This window comes from Triticum urartu, chromosome 6, assembly GCF_003073215.2.
Source record: "Triticum urartu cultivar G1812 chromosome 6, Tu2.1, whole genome shotgun sequence".
NCBI classification, from domain to species: domain Eukaryota; kingdom Viridiplantae; phylum Streptophyta; class Magnoliopsida; order Poales; family Poaceae; genus Triticum; species Triticum urartu.
The window spans coordinates 29,606,365-29,627,955 of NC_053027.1; the positions used below are offsets into that span (position 1 = coordinate 29,606,365).

Sequence of the window (21,591 nt, forward strand, 5' to 3'; positions counted from 1 at the left end):
TGAAAACAAACTAATTTATGATACTACTAAGATTTTTCTGAGGGGTTATGGATGCAACTTATATCTATTGCATAGCCCAAGGGGAATTACACAAGACTTGGGGTACAAGGAAGAAAACATAGCCTAATACGGACTCCTAGAACAATATGACTACTCCTTAACACTCTCCCTCAAATGCTCTATAGCAATGAATTTGAAGAAGTGTAACACTACAAAAGAAATGATAATTAAGAATCCGCATCTTGAGAGTGTCATTGTGGCATGGAGAGCCTTCAGAACCTGTCAAGTCAAGTCAAAGGGGATAAAGAGAAGATGGTGCATCGAAGGAAGACACCGCATCAGTAGAACATACAGGATAAGTAAGAAGAGAAGATGGGTTATCAATGGCACACAAGAGAATGAAGCATTGCGCACAAAATCATAGCCCATGAAAACCCGCGGCGAAAGAAGCTCGGCGGCAAGAGAATGGGTGTAAACTGACAATGTTGGAAATAACCACGATGTGTGGCCTTGTCCGGCTCGGACATGGTACAATCACCTAATAGTACTACTAGGACTAGGACTTGGTAACCGGCTAGGTTAGATTGAGTTGGTCCTAGATACTATATATACGGAGGTATACCCTTGTAAGATTAACTCAGATTAAAGAAATAAAGTATTAGGTGCGACACGCACCTATTGCTATCCATCGGCGCCTCGTATTGTTTCGCGTGTGTGCGTGAGTTCCCGGCGAGTTGCTTCAGCGATCAAGGAGCCGGCGTGATTGTTTCGTACGTGCATGTGCATGTACTAGTTCACGTCAAGAATCCATTGACCAGCTTGTCTGCCTGCTTGCTCCTTGTATACGTATGCGTGTATCTCAACGGCCGAAAGCATAGGTCGTCGGAATTGCGTCGTACAAAGTACGTCGGAAAGTACTCGGCGTACGGGTCTGGGCCAACAATTGGTATCAGAGCTTGGTTTGGTCGGTCGTGATCTTCGGAAAGCACTCAAAGGATCATGTCGAACACAGGCAAGGAGATCGTGACGACGGCAGCGGGAGCACCGATGCCGATGGTGGGGGTGTCGCAATTCCCCCATCTGGATCGAGAGAACTACGCACTATGGGCGATGAACATGGAGGTCGCAATGGAAGGGGCTGAGTTCTGGGAAGCCGTGGACCCCGGCGGCGCCGAGTACGCGAAGGGCGCGGCGAAGTACCGGATTCATCGTCAGGCGTTAACGGCAATCTACTCCGCAATGCCGAAGGATGTGCTGCAACACCTCGTCGGAAAGAAAACGGCGAAGGATGCATGGGAGACCATTAAGATCCTGCACCAGGGTCATGACCGTGTCAAGGAAGCACACCTTCAGTCTCTGATGAGAAGCTACAAGTGCCTGAAGATGGATGAAAGTGAGATGATTGATCAGTTTGCCTCCATCTCAAGACCCTCGTCAACGGCATACGCAGCTATGGTTCAACCCTAGAAGAAGTTGCGATCGTCCTACGATTTTTGCGCGCCGCGCCGGCACGCTACATCCAGATTGTCACGTCGATCGATCAATGTCTCGACCTAAAGACTCTCACAGTTGAGGATCTCGTCGGAAGGTTCAAGGCCCATGACGAGAGAATTCGTCTCAATTTCGGCGACGCGGAAGCGAGTGAGCACCTGATGCTGACAAAGGCGCAATGGATCGCCCTGTCGAAAGAACAGCAAGGCGGATCCACGAGTAGCAGCAAGAAGAAGGGGAAGGGGAAGCAGCGCTCGGCGAGAAAGAACTTCGCCGACTCGGACGACGAGGATGCGCCTGCACCACCGAGGAGGAAGTTTGACATCAGAAAAGTGAGGTGTCATAAGTGTGGCCTCCTCGGCCACTTCAAGGCTTACTGCGAGGAAGCACCGAAGCAACGGGCTCTCATGGCCGAGGAAGGAGACGATGGGGATATGATGCTGATGTGCGAGCTAGTGGACGAAGAGGATTCAGATGATCATGATCAACTGGACACGGATCCGGTGAGTGCATCTGCGCCAGTAACTCCAGGCAAAGTTGTGGTGCCAGAAGACCATGACACAAGGTGTGACGGTATGGTTACACTAGAAGCAGGCGATGTTGTGGCGCCAAAAGACCATGACACAAGGCGTGATGATGTGGTCACGCCAGTAAGTTCAGGTGTAGACGTGGTGCCAGAAGTCCACGACACAATGCGTGATGGTGTGGTCGCGCTAGAAAAAGGCGAAGTTGTGATGTCAGAAGTTCACAACACAAAGCAGATCGGTATGGACCCACCAGGAAAATCATATGCGGGAGCGGCAAGGAGCGCGGGCGTCTCGCCTGAGGACGGCGTGACGAGCTGGGACATGTCAAACTCGTATAGGAACATGGTGCAGACAAACCAGTATCCAAAAGGAAGCGTCGCTCGGCCAGGAGGGCTCGAATCAGTCGTGTCAGGTCTGCTTGATAGCACAACAAACGCTACGCCGGCTGGAAAGGGTGCTGCACTGAGCGGCCCAGCAGCAACCGTATGTAGTAGCAGCGACGGAGGCGCTGCATGGCCTTGTGCAGCTCCGCATGTGCCAGAAGGAGCGGGCCACTACAAGCTGCATACAACAACCACATTAAGGAATCCACGTGATGACCTAGTGGATGGACTACAAGGTGGGCAACGTCTAAGAAAAATAGACGTGCCTCAAAAGATCAGCCCATCTACTGTTGCAAATTCTCTAGAGAGCAGTTTGGATGTGGCTAGAATGCCAGTAAAGGGAGGTTTGGCAACTTCAAAAGATGTGACGTCTTCGACAGCATTGGAGGCAGAAGAACAGCCACATGAATCAGAGGAAGCGCTTCGAATAAATTCGGTGAAGATGAAGAGTAAAGGGCAACGATGTTTGCACATCGAGGAACCAAAAAGTTTTGAAGACGCAGTTATGAAAGAGTGTTGGCGTCGTGCTATGGATGAGGAGTTGAGGTCGATCCGAGACAACAAAGTATGGGAGCTCGCGGATCTTCCCAACAGACATAATGCCATAGAGTTCAAGTGGGTATACAAAGTCAAGAAGGATACCGAAAGGAACTTGGTGAAGCATAAGGCAATGCTCGTGGCTAAAGGATACGTGCAAGAGCAAGGTGTGGACTTCGAAGAAGTGTTCGGCCCAGTTACAAAGATGGACACGGTGAGGCTACTTATAGCTCTCGCGGCTCAAGAATCCTGGAGGATACATCATATGGATGTGGACTCTGCGTTTTTGACTGGGTAGTTAGAAGAAGAGTTGTATGTGAAGCAACCACCAGGGTTCATCGAAGAAGGAGAAGAGCACAAGGTATTGAAGCTACACAAGGCGTTGTACGGGCTACAACAAGCTCCTTGGGCATGGAGCATGAAGCTTGACAGTACATTGATTTCTCTTGGATTTGAGAAAGCCCCACTGAAGCATACAATGTATAAGTGAGGTGAAGGAAGGCATCGTCTATTAGTGGGCATATATGTGGATGATCTGTTGATAACTGGAGCAGACGAAGAGGTGATTGCAAACTTCAAGCTACTAATGAAGGAGCTATTCAAGATGACTGATCTAGGGCTCTTGAATTACTACCTTGGGATCGAGGTACAGCAAAAGCCGGAGGGGATCACAATATGCCAGGAGGCATATGCAAAGAAAGTACTTGAAAGTTGTGGCATGAAAGATTGCAATCCAAGTCATGTTCCAATGAAGCCTCATCTCATACTAAGCAAGAAGAGTAAAGAACCCGCGGTTGATGCAACAGAGTATAGAAGTGTGGTCCGAAAGCTGAGGTATCTCACGAATACAAGACCGTACTTGGCCTATTCCGTTGACATAGTGAGCCGCTTCATGGAAGCACCCACGATGGAGTATTGGGCAGCTGTGGAAAATATAATCAGGTACATCAAAGGGACAACAAATTTCGGTTGTGTCTATTTGAGAGAGAAGAAGAAGGAGATGATGGAGCTACTTGGCTATAGTGATAGCGACATGGCAGGAGATGTGGACGACCGTAAAAGTACCTCGGGCGTGGCATATTTCTTAGGAGGAAGCATAGTGAGTTGGCTATCACAAAAGTAGAAGGTGGTCGCATTATCATCTCGTGAAGCAGAGTATATTGCAGCTGCAACCGCGGTTTGTCAAGACATGTGCCTAGAAAGACTACTCAGTGACCTCACAGATAAGGAACCAGAACGAGTGGTGCTCAACGTTGACGACAAGTCTACAATCTCTCTGTGAAAGAATCTAGTGTGTCATCATGGTAGATGGAAACACATCGATACGAGGTATCGATACCTACGGGAGTGCGTGAAAGAAAGTAAGATTGATGTCAACTATGTTTGCACCGATGACCAGCTTGCAGATATCCTAACCAGATCTTTGGAACGACAGAAGTTCGTGAAGATGCGGCGAAGGATCGGCGTCCAAGCTGTGAAGTGAGGACATCGTGTTTAGGGGGGTGATTGTTGGAAATAACCACGATGTGCGGCCTTGTCCGGCTCGGACATGGTACAATCACCTAATAGTACTACTAGGACTAGGACTTGGTAACCGGCTAGGTTAGATTGAGTTGGTCCTGGATACTATATATACGGAGGTATACCCTTGTAAGATTAACTCAGATTAAAGAAATAAAGTATTAGGTGCGACACGCACCTATTGCTATCCATCAGCGCCTCGTATTGTTTCGCGTGTGTGCGTGAGTTCCTGGCGAGTTGCTTCAGCGATCAAGGAGCCGGCGTGATTGTTCCGTACGTGCATGTGCATGTACTAGTTCACGTCAAGAATCCATTGACCAGCTTGTCTGCCTGCTTGCTCCTTGTATACGTACGCGTGTATCTCAACGGCCGAAAGCACAGGTCGTCGGAATTGTGTCATACAAAGTACGTCGGAAAGTACTCGGCGTACGGGTCTGGGCCAACAGACAACGCAAAAAGAGGACACCAAAATCCTATAGAAAACAATAAGGACTAGAAAAGGCCACAAAAGTTGTATAGAAAGGACCAGGACCAGAAAAGGAAGGCTCACGTATCAAGATTTGGTGGACAAGCATGACATAACAAATATGAAATAGCAACTGATTTAGTGGACGCAGCAAAAAATATATACCTAGAAGCTAGGAAGCACACAAGAGATGAAGATGCAAGAGCCATCATGGATGCGTGGGAGGCTGCGGATGAGGCCGTGCAGGTGAGATGCCGGCGAGGAGCAGCAATGAATAGCAACTAGTGAAATAGCACGCAACACCAATACAGGTGCATGTGCGAGACGGAGTCGACGAAAAGACCACCGTCAAGAATCACAGAACATCCACGAGGGAAAACAGATGCCGGACGACTTTTTTTTTGCTACAGGAATCTAATGCACACATAGGAGCCAGCTGAAGTAGTACACCAGCGGCTGCAGTAGTACCCTAGCAGCAGCAGGCAAGTATGCTAGCTGCAGCTGTAGGAAGAGCTGCGCGTGGGGCAGCAGACAGAGAGAGCCACACTGGGCAGAAGCAGCGGCACGAGCAAACGCAGCAGCAAAGCAGTGCTAGTAGCAGAAGTAGGGAGAGCCATGTGCAGGGCAGCGGGCAAGCAGCAGAAGGGGCGAAGGCCAGAGCTTTGGGGAGCAGCGGACAGCTTCGGCCTTGGAAAGCAGCGGCGGCAACGGCAGCACAGAAGGAAACGTCAGCGAACACCCGCAGGAGAGAGCGTAACAGGCGGCCGGCAGGTGGACCGCAGGAGGGAGCGCGCTGCAGAGGCAGCGCACGCGAAAGCCAAGGAACTTCTCTATGGTAGTCCTGTGCTAAATGTCTAAGGCGAGAGCTACGCCTTACAATCCTAAGGCACCATAGCACTGACGCGTATGTACATCAGATTGAGAACCATGTTCTCCCATTGTTGTTCTGGCTCCCCTGCTCCATGCTAGCTGCTGTGGGTCCAGATTGCAGCTCACTCCTTCGCTGCTCCATCCTGTGATGTGCTGTGCACTTTTTAGGGCACTCTCAATGCTTGTATCTTCACAAAGTGTCATAGGTAAAAATCTGATGCGACACTCTATTTAATGAGGAAATAGAGGGGAACCATATCTCAATCTGGATATATATCTTAGCACCAAATCTAAGACATCTCATAACTTTTCTCTCACAAAAGATACTAAATGAGGGTTGTTTTATATACAACACTAAGATATAGTGCACTAAGACTGCTATATGTAAACATTTATTTAATGTCATCAGATATAGCGTAAGATATAGTGCACTGGGGCTGCCCTTAGAGCCATGCTGTAGCTACAGCAGCCGTACTATCTAATATTAGCCTGTCATGCAGGCTATTGTGAATTGCAGTGTACTTTATCTTCACCAATTCATGAAGGCTGCTGTGATCGCCAGACTCAATGTTTTGTACTCCCTCCATCCGGATGTATAGGGCCAGTAGGTATTCCAAGATTTACTTTGACCATCAATAGGATCAATAATATTAGTGATCACAGCAGGCTGTGGTGAACTGCAGTGTACTTTATCTACTTTATCTTCACTAATATTAGATGCATGATATAAAAATTATATCACTGGAATATTCTTTCAAATACAAATTCGACAATATATTTTTGTAACACATATCATATAGTATTGGTGTAAACAATGGTCAAAGTAAATCTCAAAATATGTATAAGGCCCTATATATCCGGATAGAGGGAGTAACACTATCTACTACATGTATGGTGAATTTATTTTTTATAGGTTTCGGAGAACAGCTCACTTGAGTAAATTGCATATGCTGCATTTGGAGATCACGAAGTTGTGCCTGCAATTGATTCAGGCGGCCATTCTTTCTCTGTAGCATCCGTGCACCACGCTCATGCTCCGCCTCTAGTTCTATCTGCCGCTTCACAGCCTGTAAACGAAAGGAACATGAACAATTGTTAAGAAAGCCAAGTTAAATCATTGTACAATCATTTCGATAGCAATAGATGCCCATGGTGTCAATGTCTTGAACATAAGGAATCAGTTAGTGTGAGTGTTTACTCAGAAATGAGGAGAGAATATGACTATAAATTTACATGCACGCATTATATTTTCAAACAAGATTACCAAACATATAATCCTTAAATTTCAAATAGATAGAATCCCAACACTTCATGATGAGTGGCAATATTTCGAGGCAAATGTTATGACACAGGCAAGATGAACATATCACTAAGCCAGAAATTACTGCAGATTTAGTTCTGCAACAATGACCAGCATCAGAGCTTATAGGTTTAATAAGGACTGGAGACACAAAGATATGACAACCAGAAGGATTGCAAAGACTTGACAATCATAATTTGCTACATTTATCATGACCATCACTTTTTTACTTCCATGTACAAAGACAATAGAGCTGCATGTGGCTCTACCACCTATTGTTTCAGATACAGCTACTTTTCCTGAGCATACCAGATGGTACATCATCTACTCACATACCTCAGCAATGTTATCTTCCATACTTTTCTTCATGTTGTTCTCTTCACAAGTCTTGCCCTCCAAAGATCTGAGATTTTCTACCTTTTCAATTAGTTCTTTCTTCAGTTTATCTATAACAACCTAAAAGATTAAAAAACAATTTAGTAAATGATCCACCAACACTGAAGACCTGATAGGAAAAAAAAACTTAATATTTTAGAATATGTATTTTCAAACATAACTATACAGGATGGTTTTGGTACACTAATGCTGTAGTTCACTCATTCATCAATATATTGGCCAAATATGACTTGAAATTGCCCATAGTCAAACAGATGGCGTTAAAATTGGCAATAGATGTATGTGACGTAAGCAAGCTTGCATAGATTTATTTTGGTTTACCAAAAAAATACGGTAAAAACGCACTTGTTACTCTAGAGGATACAATGGCACAATGGAGTTCCCAGTAAAAAGGACACAACTCACTGCATTTTGGTCAATTCTTTCTTGGCATAAAGGAGCTCGCTCTTTGAGTTTCTGGAGTTTCACTGTTTGTTCCTCAATTTGCTGGTCAACTTCATAAACCCATGACCAGGCTAACTTTTTCTTCAAATTATCAATTTCATGTGCTATCTCTTCTATGTGTTCCATATTCTTTATCTTCTCTCGTAATTCATCAAGTTCTCTCATCACTGGCTTAATTGACTTCTCCAGTTCTTGAACATCAGAGTCTTCCTTGTGCACCTGATCTCTTATTGTCTCAAGCAACTCTTTGAGTCGTTGAAGAAGAGTAGCCTTGAAGAAGAACTGCGACAGGACATAATGTATGGACAGTGAAAGAAAAGGAATAATGCTCAGAGTTATATCAGAGAAGGGATATAGCAAGCACAGGTATAAGGCAGAATTATGAGCTCAACTCAGAAACAACATTGCGTCAAATAGCAGTTCAGTTCACGGGTCATACACTCATATGAAGTCGTAAGCTACCAAAATATATCTGGTCTGGCATTGAATACATAGAGTGTCGTGTTCTCATATGATGATCGATTGGAATATATAAAAATGCTAATTGGTTACGTGCACAACTGGAAAGACGTCGAGAGGCAAATGAAATGCAATCATTGTATTATACAAACTGACTAACTGAAGGCATGCTTCACGGTTGAGTACATCTAAAAGCGAACAAAATACCATGGAAACCCTGCAGAGTACGACTATACAATTCCATTCACGTTCATCAAACCATATATATTCCAACACATAAAACAAAACTAGGGAAACACTTATTGATATAATGGTATTGGCAGAAAACTGAAAGAATTGATTACCTTAAACTTATCCTTGTCATTTCCTGAGTGCAGAAATTCTCTACTTTTGTCTTGACTCATAATTACACAAGGATTTTCAACATCAATCTGAAAATTTGTGTACGCATTAGGATGTGGAAATATAACACATTCATTAGATTCTAATAAGGTACTTCCACAGAATAGTACAAAAACAAAAAGACTTGGGAGATACATATCCATGGTTTACAATGGTAAAGCGATCTAAAGCAAGCACCACCCGCTCTGACGCATAACTGATGCCTAAGCGCCTAAAGCGGGCGCCTAAGCACCTAAGCGGGCATACTTCTAAGGTGCTGCCAGGGCGCCTTATCGCTTATGCGACTCTTGAACGTCTGAAGCAGGCTGCTTTATAAACAATGCACATATCATGAATGATTGAATAATGCTGATGCATGGCAGTGAAAACAGACAAAACAAACTGCAGGTGTTGATACTACCATGCTTATATATAAAAACTAATGATGCACCAATAGCTTACACTCCGAGGTTCTTGCGCCTGAGATACGATGACGGAGATTAGTTAGCTGTAGACATGTATAGATATGTTGCTCCTCAGGAGGTTAGTTTGGTTCAAAGGAATCATGTCAAATCGAGTCTGTGTATGCATAAAGATCAAAGTAGATTTCAAGGAGATATCATGTGAAAGGTTTCCAAACTGGACTCATGCTGTGTTAGCTGGGAGCAACCATTGATCAAGATCACCAAGACCAGAGCCCATATTGCACACATTTCTGGCAATGTTCTTTTAGTGGGAGACGACGTGCCCGTCGAATACGAGGTGCATGTGCTGACTTCGTCAATCTCGGTCCCTCAGAGGTGCGCATAGGAGTAGGGTGTGTGCGTTCATAGGGGTGTATGTACTAGTTTGTATGTGAGTGTTTGCGGCTATCCTGTGTTTCTCAAACAAAAAAAAAGAGGAAGGGGGTGATAGATATGTGATTGCGAAGCAGACCAATAGCGTAGCTGAGGTGGGGCGAGAGAGCAAAACTAGGGAGGAAGGCGCTATGGTCTCTTCTTGCAGATGCATCTGTATGAAAAACATCTTCACCTGGAATTTTTTTTCCTATAGAAACAAAGGCAAAAGTGCGGCGACGAAAGGTAGATGAGAGGGTCCATCAGTGTCTACACCGGTTTTGCATATTTTACCAAATACAGAAAGTAAACAGCAGAACAAATGACTGAATGAGAGAAACATAACTACTGACAATATAGTACACATCAGCAAACAAGCGACTTACATTAAAATGTTCGACTATCTCATTAAGATCATCCTTGCCATGTGCCACCTTCCTCCCTATTCCAGCACAAGTAAAACAATTGTCAAAATATAATATTTTGTAGTAAAATAATGAAAATACGTACTAGTAATCCTCTGAAAAAGAATAAAATTAATTGCTACATTGTTTCTTTTCATCCCAAACTAGCATTTAATAATGTATGGAAATGGATGCAACATGTAAATGAAGGCCTGGGACACGTAAAGCTTATTTAATTATAAAGTGAAAAGGGAGATTTTCTGCGGCCATGCAAACATGTACAGTATAAGTCAAGCACAACGAACATATAGGTCTTTTGCCAACATGAAAAGTTGATAGAACCAAGGATGTGAAAGATGTGATAATTTAATATTAAAACTTGAAATAGTCATTAAATAGAATAAAGATATGCAGCCAGGACACAAGAATGGATAATCAAATAACAAATTCAACAATCCTAAGTTCAGAAATGTATCATCTCTGAATAGCAAAATACAACTACGTGAGAACTCTTAAGGGTCACAGAAAAATACGATTACCCTTAAAACAATACAAGTTGACAAAGTACTAATATGACAGCTAAAAGAGGTCTAAACAACTTTGCAGAAGAAATGCTTACAATAGACAGGCACAACCAACAACTAGGAGGAAGAAGGATCAAGTATGTGTACCATGTTGATCATTTAAGATAGTAGAACTAGATGACTTGGTAATCCTGCGCTCCAATTTAATTAAGTTTCCATATATGTCAGGCTTGAACGCGTCTTCCCCTTGGTTGTTGATGTCAACAGCAATTGCTGCATAGCTGTGATTTAAAGAATAAACTATTTTTCAATAGATCACAGGAAGAGAGATAGGAGAGTCGGAGGATAAATGCAAAACCATTAACCAGAGGTTGTACAGTAGAAACATATTAAGTGTGATCGATGCAGAAATCAGCTCCACAATCATCCATAAGACGATGATAACTACTGGAACCTGTACAGTCATTTACCCAGCCAACATTCTGATTTATTGTTCAGTCACTCAGCCGGTAGTTGACCATTTGGAATTGTTTAATATAATTTTGTTCTTTGGTGAACAAGCAGGTTCAGCCGCTATTTCACCAATTTGCAAAGGTCTAACCCCAGAGACTGTCTGCTTTTAATAGGCAGGCTATCTGTTGGATATTTCCATCAAAATCTTAAAGTAATTATGCTACACGTTTATTATAGGGCAGAATGTATACCTACAGATTTTCTGTTAAAAGAATACTGTGTGATCCGAGCAAATAGAACGCTGTTGGACCGGGGCACTCGCAACAAATATTTGGTGCAGAGCTAGTACCTAGCTAGGCGATGGCGGCGAGCGCGGGCACCGTGTGCGGCGCGGCGGCGAGCGGAGACTTCGGCGCACGTGGCGAGCGGCCGTCGAGGAAGGGGGGCGATGCGGGCGATCCTGATGATACGAGATGGGAGGTCTCGTTTGCTCCTGATTTCCGATCGCGGCGCTCGATCCTGTTTCAGCCAGGGACTCTGCTTCTCCGACACGAGGCGCTCCTACTGGTGCTGCTCGACGCCGGCGGGCAGACGATAGACGCGCGGGCGCTCCGGGAAGGAGAAGGCGTATATGACGGCGATGCCATCTCCTTTCCGTGTCACCTGGTCAGGGTTGACCGGCGAATTCCCCAGCCATGCATGCGCCCCGCTGCTCCTGGGGCCGGCTTGCATGGGGGTGGGGCATGGCGGCAGACCACCCCTCGGTGCGCTCCACCTGGCGCGAGTTTGGGGGAGGGAGGGCCAGATCCATGGCCATCAGGCTGCCATGAGGACCCCAGCGCAGGTCACGGGAAGGATAAGAAGACGCGTGCAGATCCCCCACCCCAGGGAGCGGGCGACTCGCACCTCCGACATCTCTTCTTCCACCTCTGGGTCAGATCTAGGGTTTCCCCTCCCTCTAATCCACCTGCTGATTCGTTCCAGTGGTGGCCAGGGAAGGTTGCCGGGGACGTGCGATCCTTCGCTCAAGTTGCGAGCGGCTCGGCTGCATCTCAAGAGATGGCGGATCGGGGCGGCGGCAAGTTCGGGGGTCGAGAGGGCGCGGGCCACGGCAACACCGGCGGGGGGCGTGCGCAGGCCTCATCTAGCCAGGGACGTAATCTGGTGTGGCGGCGCACGAACCCCCCGCCGCCCGGTGGCGCCAGATCTGGAGGTGCGGCGACTGGAGATCGATGGGATGCGGCGGTGAAGATGCAAGGCGGGGGCTCCAAGGACCAGTGGCCTACGCACACGAAGACGGCGACGAAAGACGGAGATCTTGGCTCCCCCACCAGCTCCGCCTGCTCCTGTCAACAAGGGCGCGGAGGAACGCTGCCTCAACTGCAACCTTACAGGTCACTTTGCTCCTCGTTGTCCTACCATTAGATGTGAGAAGTGTGGTAAACTTGGGCACATGGCGCAATTGTGTCAGATTCCTTAGCCATGGGAATGTGTCCCATTCATGTGCGGTTTCCAATCCCCTGGTCAGGGTTTCTTCTTCATCCCTGATTGATGTGCGAATAAGCAGGCTGGTGAGAAAACTAACACTGTGGTGATTACTCTGGTGAAGGGCGTGGCTTCTGTGAAAGACATTGAGAATGAGTTTAATGGCTTCTTTGCGCAAAAGCCTAAGAAATGGCATTGCACTGCGCGCCAAATCAGTCCTACGCAGTTTGTGATGAGGTTTCCTAATGCTCGTGAGGTTGAAAGAGCTTGCTGCTATGGCAAAAAACTTCCTATTCTCGATGATTCTGTCATAGTATCCATTTCTCCTTGGTCAGCATCTGTAGGGGCCAAAGCTGATCTGCAGAAAGCTTGGGTTCGCGTCCGAAATGTCCCTTTGGAGAAACGATGTGTTCAACATGTTTCATATACTGGGGCAGTGGTAGGGGTCACTCTGGAAGTGGATAAAGCTACGTTGCATAAACCTGAGTATGCCCGCATTCTTCTGGGATGCAGGGAAGTGGATAAAATTCAACCATCTGCTGAAGGAATGTTGGGTGAGCAATTCTATGATTTCTATTATGAAGTGGAACGTCTGGTAGTGGGGGCCCCTGCTGCGAGTCAATACTCCATTCCCGTTGACAGTAATTCTCCTTCTGCTCCTAAAAAAGCGAGATTTGATTTCCATGCTTCCACCTCATATGAGCAAGGAGGGACAAGTGCTTCTGCTGTTGGGGATTCCTTTTGTCAGAACTATTCTGCCACCACTCGGTTGTCTGCTGTTTCCAAAAATGAAGAGGAAGAAGAGATTGATGAAGAGAATCATACCGAGCTTCTGATTCATACTATGGCTGATGAGCATGAGGCTTTGAATTCCTGTGGACAGACTGATGTGAGCACAGAAAGTAACCTTGGTATGGATGAAAAAGCTCCCTTGGGTGGCTCTCCGAGGTATGAGGGGAAAAAGAATCCAGGTGCTTGGGCTTTGACTCCTGTCCCTCCCTCGCCTGCATTTATGTGTTATGATGGAGAAAATGATGCGAATACTATCCCTCGTTTGTCAGATTATGTGGCATGGCCTAATATGCCTCGGGTTGTTGAGCTGGAGGATGGATCTAAAGAGGGGAGTGAGACTCGCAGTATGTATACTATTGAGTCTCCTACTGGATCTCCTGTTCATGAAATGCAGCGTGAGGTGTCTGGAATTGAGGGTCGCAACCAATACCAGAAGCTTGCTAGGGTGGAGCAGAGGGCAGCTGATCGCTGAAGAAGCGCAACTTCGAAGGTACTCCCCCATCTTCTAATGGCAATCAATTTTCTGCTCTGTCCAATACTGCTATCATGTTACGTGCTTCTCTTATGGGGGTCAATATACCTGATGATAACTTCAATACTATTGATATTCTTCGTGAACTTGAAACATCTAGACAACTGCTTCATGAGAAAAAAACCAACCCTACGGATATCACCATCAAAGATGGCTTAGGTAACGCTGCCCCTCTTTCCTTAACCTGGGAAGATCAGGACACGGGAGATGATGTCCCGTTTATTCCTGTTCGTTCTAGAAGAAAGAAGAAAAAGTCCCCTATGAAGGATAAAGTAGAGATTTCGTCCCCTAACATCACAGTTAGACCTGTGACTCGGAGGCAGAAGAAAGAGGCTGATGGTAGGGCTACTCTGAATCCTAGTAGGCCTACCAGGGTGAGAGAGAAACCTAAACGTTATAAATGATTGGGGCCTTCTAGAATTGTAGGGGGGCAGGAAAAAGTGGTATGGCTTCCTGCCTCACTGATATCATTAATACCAATAAAGTGGATTTCATTGGTTTGCAAGAGACCATGAAAAAGAATTATAAGCCCTCCTTTTTTAGGAGGTTCGACCCTTATTCTGAATTCAGGTGGGAATGGATTCCTTCGATTGGGAAATCTGGTGGGATTTTATGTGGTTTGAGGCTAGAAACACTTGAAGTGATAGACGTGGTGCGTGGCAAATATATACTACAGATCAATCTTTTTGATAAAGCTAAGAAATGCAAGTGGGCTTTATTGGTAGTATATGGTGCTGCTCAGGATGAGAATAAACCTGAATTTCTAGCTGAGTTGTCCTCCTTTTGTCATAGAGTTGACACTCCATATTTGTTGGGTGGTGATTTTAATATCATTAGACATTGTGGGGAAAAGAATAAAAAGACTCCTCTATCCCACTTTTCTGATGTTTTTAATGCCATTATTCATTTGTTGGGCTTGAGGGAGATTTTCATGGCTGGTGGCTGTTTCACTTGGTCTAATAAACATGAGCATCCTACTCTAGAAAAACTTGATAGGGTATTAATGTCTACTGACTGGGAAGATTTATATCCCTTAGTGTCGATTGCGAAGACGGTCAAGGACCTCTCTGATCATAATCTTCTGTTACTGGATGGAGGGGTGGCCTCATCTAGGGCCCCAGGCAATAGGTGTTTCAAATTTGACAACGCTTGGTTGAGCAACCCAGAGTTCCTCCCTCTGGTTGCGGAAATATGGGCTAAACCTGTGTACACGGACGACCCTATTGATATTCTGAATATCAAGTTGAAGAGGGTGAAGAAATTTTTTAAAGGGTTGGGCTCTAACAATTTTGGCAATATCAGGATTAAGAAAAATATACTTAGGCTGGAACTCCAAGAGCTGGAGCTCTTGGAAGAGAAATCTGATTTGAGTGGGGAGGCATATATGAGAAAACTTAATATCCTGGTGGAACTCAATAATATTTACTCAGAGGAGGAGTTATCCTGGCACCAAAAGCCTACCGAAAGGTGGCTGCTGAAAGGTGACAATAATACTGATTTCTTCCATAAAGTGGCTAATGGGAGACATAGGAAAAATACGATGCGTTCTCTTGAATGTGGCTCAGTTATTATCGAAGGAACCAAAAATTTATTAGCACATGCTACTGGGTTCTATAAGGAGTTGTTTGGACCTGCACCTGGCAATATGTGTAGTGTTGATGCTTCCTTGTGGTCTAATGAGGAAAAAATATCCTCAAGTGATAATGAAGAGTTAACTAAACCCTTTTCCCTAGAGGAAATCAAAGCTGCTCTTTTTGCTATGGAGCCTAATCGTGCGCCTGGCCCCGATAGCATTCCTGCTGAGTTCTACCAGCACTGCTGGGATGTTGTTTGCATGGACCTCTTTAGTCTTTTTGAGTGATTTCATGAAGGCAAACTTGATGTGCAGCGTTTGAATTATGGCATTATCACCCTTCTGCCCAAAACCTCCGAGGCTAATAGAATTCAACAATACAGACCTATTTGCTTGTTGTGTTGCCCTTATAAGCTGATCACCAAGGTCATGGATAGGAGAGCGAGTTTATATGCCCCCAAATTGTTTAGCATTCAGCAAAATGCCTTCATTAAAGGGAGGAACATTATGGATGGGATTTTATCCTTGCATGAAGTCATGCATTATACCCATGTTAAAAAAAGGACGGGTATTGTTCTTAAGCTCGACTTCGAAAAAGCTTACGACAAAGTCAATTGGGACTTCCTTCTTGATTGTCATAGCAAAAGAGGGTTTAGCCCTAAGTGGTGTGGGTGGGTATCTCAGATCCTTCAAGATGGCACGGTTAGTGTCAAGATTAACGATGAACTTGGGCCCTATATTAAAAGCGCCAAAGGGGTGCGTCAGGGTGACCCTCATTCCCCTTTCCTGTTCAATATAGCCGCTGAGTGTCTGACCAAGATGGTCTTGGCTGCCCAAAAAAATAAGCTGTTTGAAGGGCTAGCTCCTGATCTCATTGAAGGGGGAGTGGGGATTTTGCAGTATGCAGACGACACAGTAATTTGCTTCTCCCATGATGTGGGCAAGGCGTTGAATGTCAAGCTGCTTCTGTATTTGTTTGAACTGATGTCTGGGCTTAAAATTAATTTTGATAAGAGTGAGGTCTTTTCAATCGGTGGGGATAACGATATTGACCAAATTTATGCCGAGATGTTTGGGTGCCAGATTGGTAAGCTTCCTATGAGATATCTGGGGGTCCCAGTAACGTATACTATGCTTAAAACTGTGGACTGGGATTTCCCAGATGCCAAACTCCTTAAAAGACTAGCAGCTTGGATAAGCTATATTGCTTCGTCTGGTGCTAGATTAACTTTGGTTAACTCTAGCCTCGATGGGATTCCATCTTATTTCATGTCTATGTTCCTCCTTAACAAAACATTCATTGAGAAGATGAATAAACATCGAAGACGTTTCTTTTGGAGGAAGAAGAAAGATAAACGGGCTTATCATTGGGTCAAATGGGATAGGGTCTGTCGTTCTAAGAAGAAAGGGGGATTGGGTATCAAAGATCTTCATAAGCAGAACATTAGTCTCCTTGTTAAATGGTGGTGGAAATTGGAGTCAGGAGACAGGTTGTGGCAAAAAATTGTACGGGCCCGGTATCTTAAACGCAAGACGGTGGCTAATGTACAGACTCGATTCAATGACTCCCCTTGTTGGAAAGCTATTATGAAAGTTAAAGAGGTTTATAATGGAGGGCAGAGGAATCCGCATTAACATGGGTGACCTGGCTAGGGTCTGGTATGACCCCTGGCTGTCTGAGACTCCTCTGAAAACATGTTATCCTGTTCTTTATGATATTTGTCAAGATCAGGACTGCACCATAGCGAAATTTGTCGCTAATAACTTCGTGATGGGATTCCGGCGCAATCTCTTCGCGGAGCTTTCCGATCAATGGGCTCGTGTGGTGGATGGGGCCAAAAAGCTTCCTTTGAATGGCTCTCCTGACCATGTTGTCCGGAAGTTTAATAGCAAGGGGGTTTTTACCACGAAATCTGTTTATGAGTGGTTAGAAAAAGATTTGTCAGGACCTGACTACAAGTTGATCTGGAAAGCTAGGATTCCTTTGAAAATTAAAATCTTCCTCTGGTAGCTGTTTCAGAATGCCATCCCTACTAGGGACAACTTGCGGAAAAGGAACTGGCCCGGGAACCCAACATGTTCATTTTGCCATGATATTGAATCTGCGGATCATCTTTTCTTTGGGTGTGTGTTTGCTCGGTCTGTTTGGGGGGCGATTGGGTCAGCCCTGGGAGCATCCTGCACTCCTAAAACCATTTGGCAAAGTTGGGCATGGATCTATAAATATGTTCTTGGTGGTAAAAAGCATTACATGACTATTGTTGCTGCTCTCTGTTGGGGCATTTGGTGCACTCGTAACAGGGCAACGTTTGACAAATGTATCATTCGCTCCCCGTTGGAGGCTGTTTTCACTGCATGCTCCTTTTTGATGTATTGGTCAGGTCTGCTGAAAGGGATCGACAAGGAAAACGTCCAGGCTAGAGTGTAGAAGATGGTGCGCGTGGCTGCTTCGTTGGCGGATCGTTCTGCTACCAGGGGAGGCTCATGCTGGGAAATGGTGCTTGAAGTTGTTCTGCCCAGTAGACTTAGAAGTTTGTGATCTCACTGGGGTTTGATGCCCGCTGAGATGTTCGGTGGTTCCTTTTGGTGGTGGTGTCCCATACTTGGCTTCCTGGTTTCGTGGGATGTTCGTTTCGTGTTGTTCGCTTTGAGGATGGGATGGTTGGTGTCAACAGGTTTTTGCCCCGTGGTGGATGACTCGTTCTAGAGTCATTTGTTGCGGGTTTCCTGTTGATGCTCCAACTTGCTCTCCCCTTTCGGTCTCCTTTTGCTTAGTCGTTTTCTAGTAGCCCAATGGGCGATGGCTGTAAAAACTATTGAGACTGCTGTATTTCCGTTAAGCAATTAATGGAAAGGGGTGTGATCCCGGTTGGAAATAGAACGTTGTCCAGATTTTCTGAACATGTATGAAATTTTGAACCAAAATTGTGTTTTTCTAACCAAAACTATAGATACACATTTCATACCATAATACGCATGTATGAACTTTTATGGATCTTTTCAAACATGTGTTCATATGGCACATGCTGCAAAGTGAAATTATTGGCAATCTGCCTAGTGCAGAGTACAATTCACTTACTCTGTTAATATTAACAATTTGGTGTGTGACAGTTGGTGCCCTGTTTGAAAAATACATCAATTAATACGATAAAACAAGACCGGTCTTTCAGTTTTCTGATAAGTCCTGTGATCTCTCTTCTTTTCTCTGAAGCATACAGCTGTGGCATGGTCTAAAAATGACCCCAGCAGATTTTCAGGTAAGAAATTTTGAAGATTGTTAGTGTCATGTGCAATGGCAAGGATACGGACAAGGGTTGGACAAGTAACTTGTTCTGTGGTACAGGAATGCATGTTGTACAACCGAAGAGATTGCCTAGCCTTCAATATTCCTAAGGACTTGTTATGTTGCATTGGGTTTAAGGGGGGTAAAGGGGATTGTGAGGGATTAAATCCCCTGTATGTCAAATTCCTCCCCAATCCCCTTCAAACCTCTCCAGTCCCCTTGGGTAAGGGATTAAACGAACAAGCTCTAAATGTTTTGCAAAACGAGAGGAATTTTCACCACACAGCAGCTATTCCCAACGAAAAGCTATCCTCGAAGCAAAATCTTTTCTTTTTTGGACAATGACTCGGCAATCGATAGTTATTTGCAGAAAATAAAATAAAAGATGTGAGCGGGTACAGAAGGCAGACGTGACCTGCAACCAGTCTTGATGAACTCCTTCAATGTTGCGGCCCGCTGCGTGTTCTTGGCGCGGCAGCCGAAGGCGATGCAGAGAGCCGTCAAGATCGTGCTCTTCCCGCCTGCGCCGGCACGAAGAAGAAGAGGCGCATTGATGAGAGGGGGACGGGGGAATGGGGGGAGGGGAGCTAGGGTTTGAGTGGAGACGTACTGCTGTTCTGGCCGGTGATGAAGTTGACGTGCTCACCGAGCTCGATGTCGAGGCTGGAGTGGCACATGAAGTTCTCCAGCAGGATGCGGGAGATCGTCCCTGCCATCGCCGCCGCCGCCTTGCTGCTCGTCGGCGGTTCGCGGAGATTTGGGGATTTTCCAGGGGGTTGGACTTCTGGTGTGGGGGGCGGCAGCTCCTAGCATCTGCGAATTTGAGAGAGGAGCTGGCCCGAACGGCGCGGACTTCCCGAAAACTCGGAGCGGCAGTTGAGGCGATCTCAGGCCAAGTCTCCAACGCACCCCAAACCATCGTCTGTTTCGTTCGCTTTTCAACCATTTAGGATTAAAAATAAGACCGTATTTATCCGTATTTGTGAATACGCCGGATGTGCGCACAACGCACGGTCGCATCTTCGGCCGCATCTCTTCCGTGTGCATGCAAATATGAAAAGAGCAAAGAATATAGCTAAATGGCAGCGGCCATAGTTCACGCCAGTGGCCGCATTCACGCCAATTCATATCGGCCGGCAACAAAGCCAGCGGCCTACAAAATGGTCATCCAAGTTTCACGCCGGCAATAACGCCAGTGGCAGGCACACTAGTTCGCCTTTGAAATAGACAAGTTTTTGGGGCTGGCAACAAAGCCCGCGGCCGACACAGAAGACAACTTTTAAAATGGACAAGTTTTTGACGCCGGCAACAAAGCCAGCGACCGGCACACCAGCCAGCAGCCTTGAAAATGGATGGCCATCGCGGCCGAGGTCTCACCTAGTTCAGGCCGTCACAAGTGAACATCTCCTTCTGTCAGTTCGTGAACCAAGCCGTCCTTTTCGGTGACATGTTGTTCTTGTCGACGCTCATGAACGCGAGTGCTACCTGTTTTGCTTTGGTCTCGGCATTGGTGTTCTTGATCTCAAGCTTCTTCAGTTGAGCGGCCTCCTCGATGTCAAGCTTCCTCCTTTTTACGGCCTTCTCCATGTCAAGCTTCTTCGTTTGTAGATCTATGTATATATTCATTTGCTCCTCCTCTCCTCCCTCACTCCATTTTGCCTCATCACATTCTCCAAAGTTCCTTGCAAGGCCATGGACAACGCATCACCCTTCACATCAGCCTTTGAGTTGTCTTGCCTCTCGGCCTCTTGAGCAAGTCTCCCTCATCACCCACAGCCGCCTTCCCTCCTTTCTTCTTACGAGCGCCACATTTGGTCTTTGAACTTGAGGCAATCTTTGATGAGCGACCAACAATGCATGAGAATAAACGGCTTGTTCTTGTGTTGGACCTTGAAGGCTTCCAAAGATTGGAATGCCTACACAATCAAAGATGCGGCCACAATTGTAACATGGAAGGACACAAAATGCATCAAACATAAATGGCATACTAACATGAAAGGACACATGATAAAAAAGAGGTTCATACCAAGTCACCAATGCCTAGGCCACTCACGGGACGTGCTTGAACGTCCTCAAGCGCGGCACAAATATTTATTGCACTTGTTGGATGAACCCCCATCTCTTTTGGATTGAATTGATGTTGCGGCTACTCGCAAATTGGTAGGGAGCAAACTTCATTGGGCCATTTGAATTTCTTTCCCTAATTCGAACCACCTACTCAGATTTATCCCTAATTTCGAAGCATACTCAAATTTACCCCTCTGCCTTTAGGTGCCCTTATAGAAATGCCCTTCTGTGCCGTTTCCGTCAGGTCAAAGGGCTTTGACCGTTTTCCTCACATTTGCTGGACATTTTTGCCCCTATGTGCACATCCCACTTATAGGTGGGACCTACCTAGGAAAAGAAAAAAAACTCCCTCTTTCTCTCAGACTTACATGTGGAGCCCACCAATAAAAAAATGTCTCCCTCTCTCTCTCCATGACATGTGGGCCATTGGACCCAATGTCAGGGTCAACTCCTGTTCGCATGTGGTCACAGCGAGGCCTGGCGGCTCGGCCGGTGGCCGTTGCCGGTGAGGGACAGGCACCTGCGTGTGAGGGCCGCTGTGGGAGGCTCGGGGTCGTCCGGCGGAAGGGGTGGAGTCGTCGCCCGTAGCTATCATTGGAGCTATCATGGGAGCAATCGCCTGAGAGCGCCTGAGAGCTTCGGTCGACGACGCCGTTAGCCACCGCGGCCGGAGTCCAAATCCAGCCATACGAGCATGTCCATGAGCTTCGTCGAGTGCCTGCCCTCCGTCCTGCGCAGTGAATCGGGCCTGGAGCTGCCGTAGACGACGCCCGGGACGTCGAACTCCGCCAAGGCCGTCGCTCTTCCCATCCTAAATTCGGCCGCCATGAGCCATTCTTCACCAACCCGACCTCTCTCAAGTCATCT

General features: G+C 46.0%; 1 pseudogene; it reads right to left on the minus strand.

The window, feature by feature from the left end:
• LOC125514854 overlaps window positions 1–19,373 on the minus strand; it is a 33,230-nt pseudogene extending 13,857 nt beyond the window's left edge.
• Between the last annotated feature and the right edge of the window lie 2,218 nt (window positions 19,374–21,591).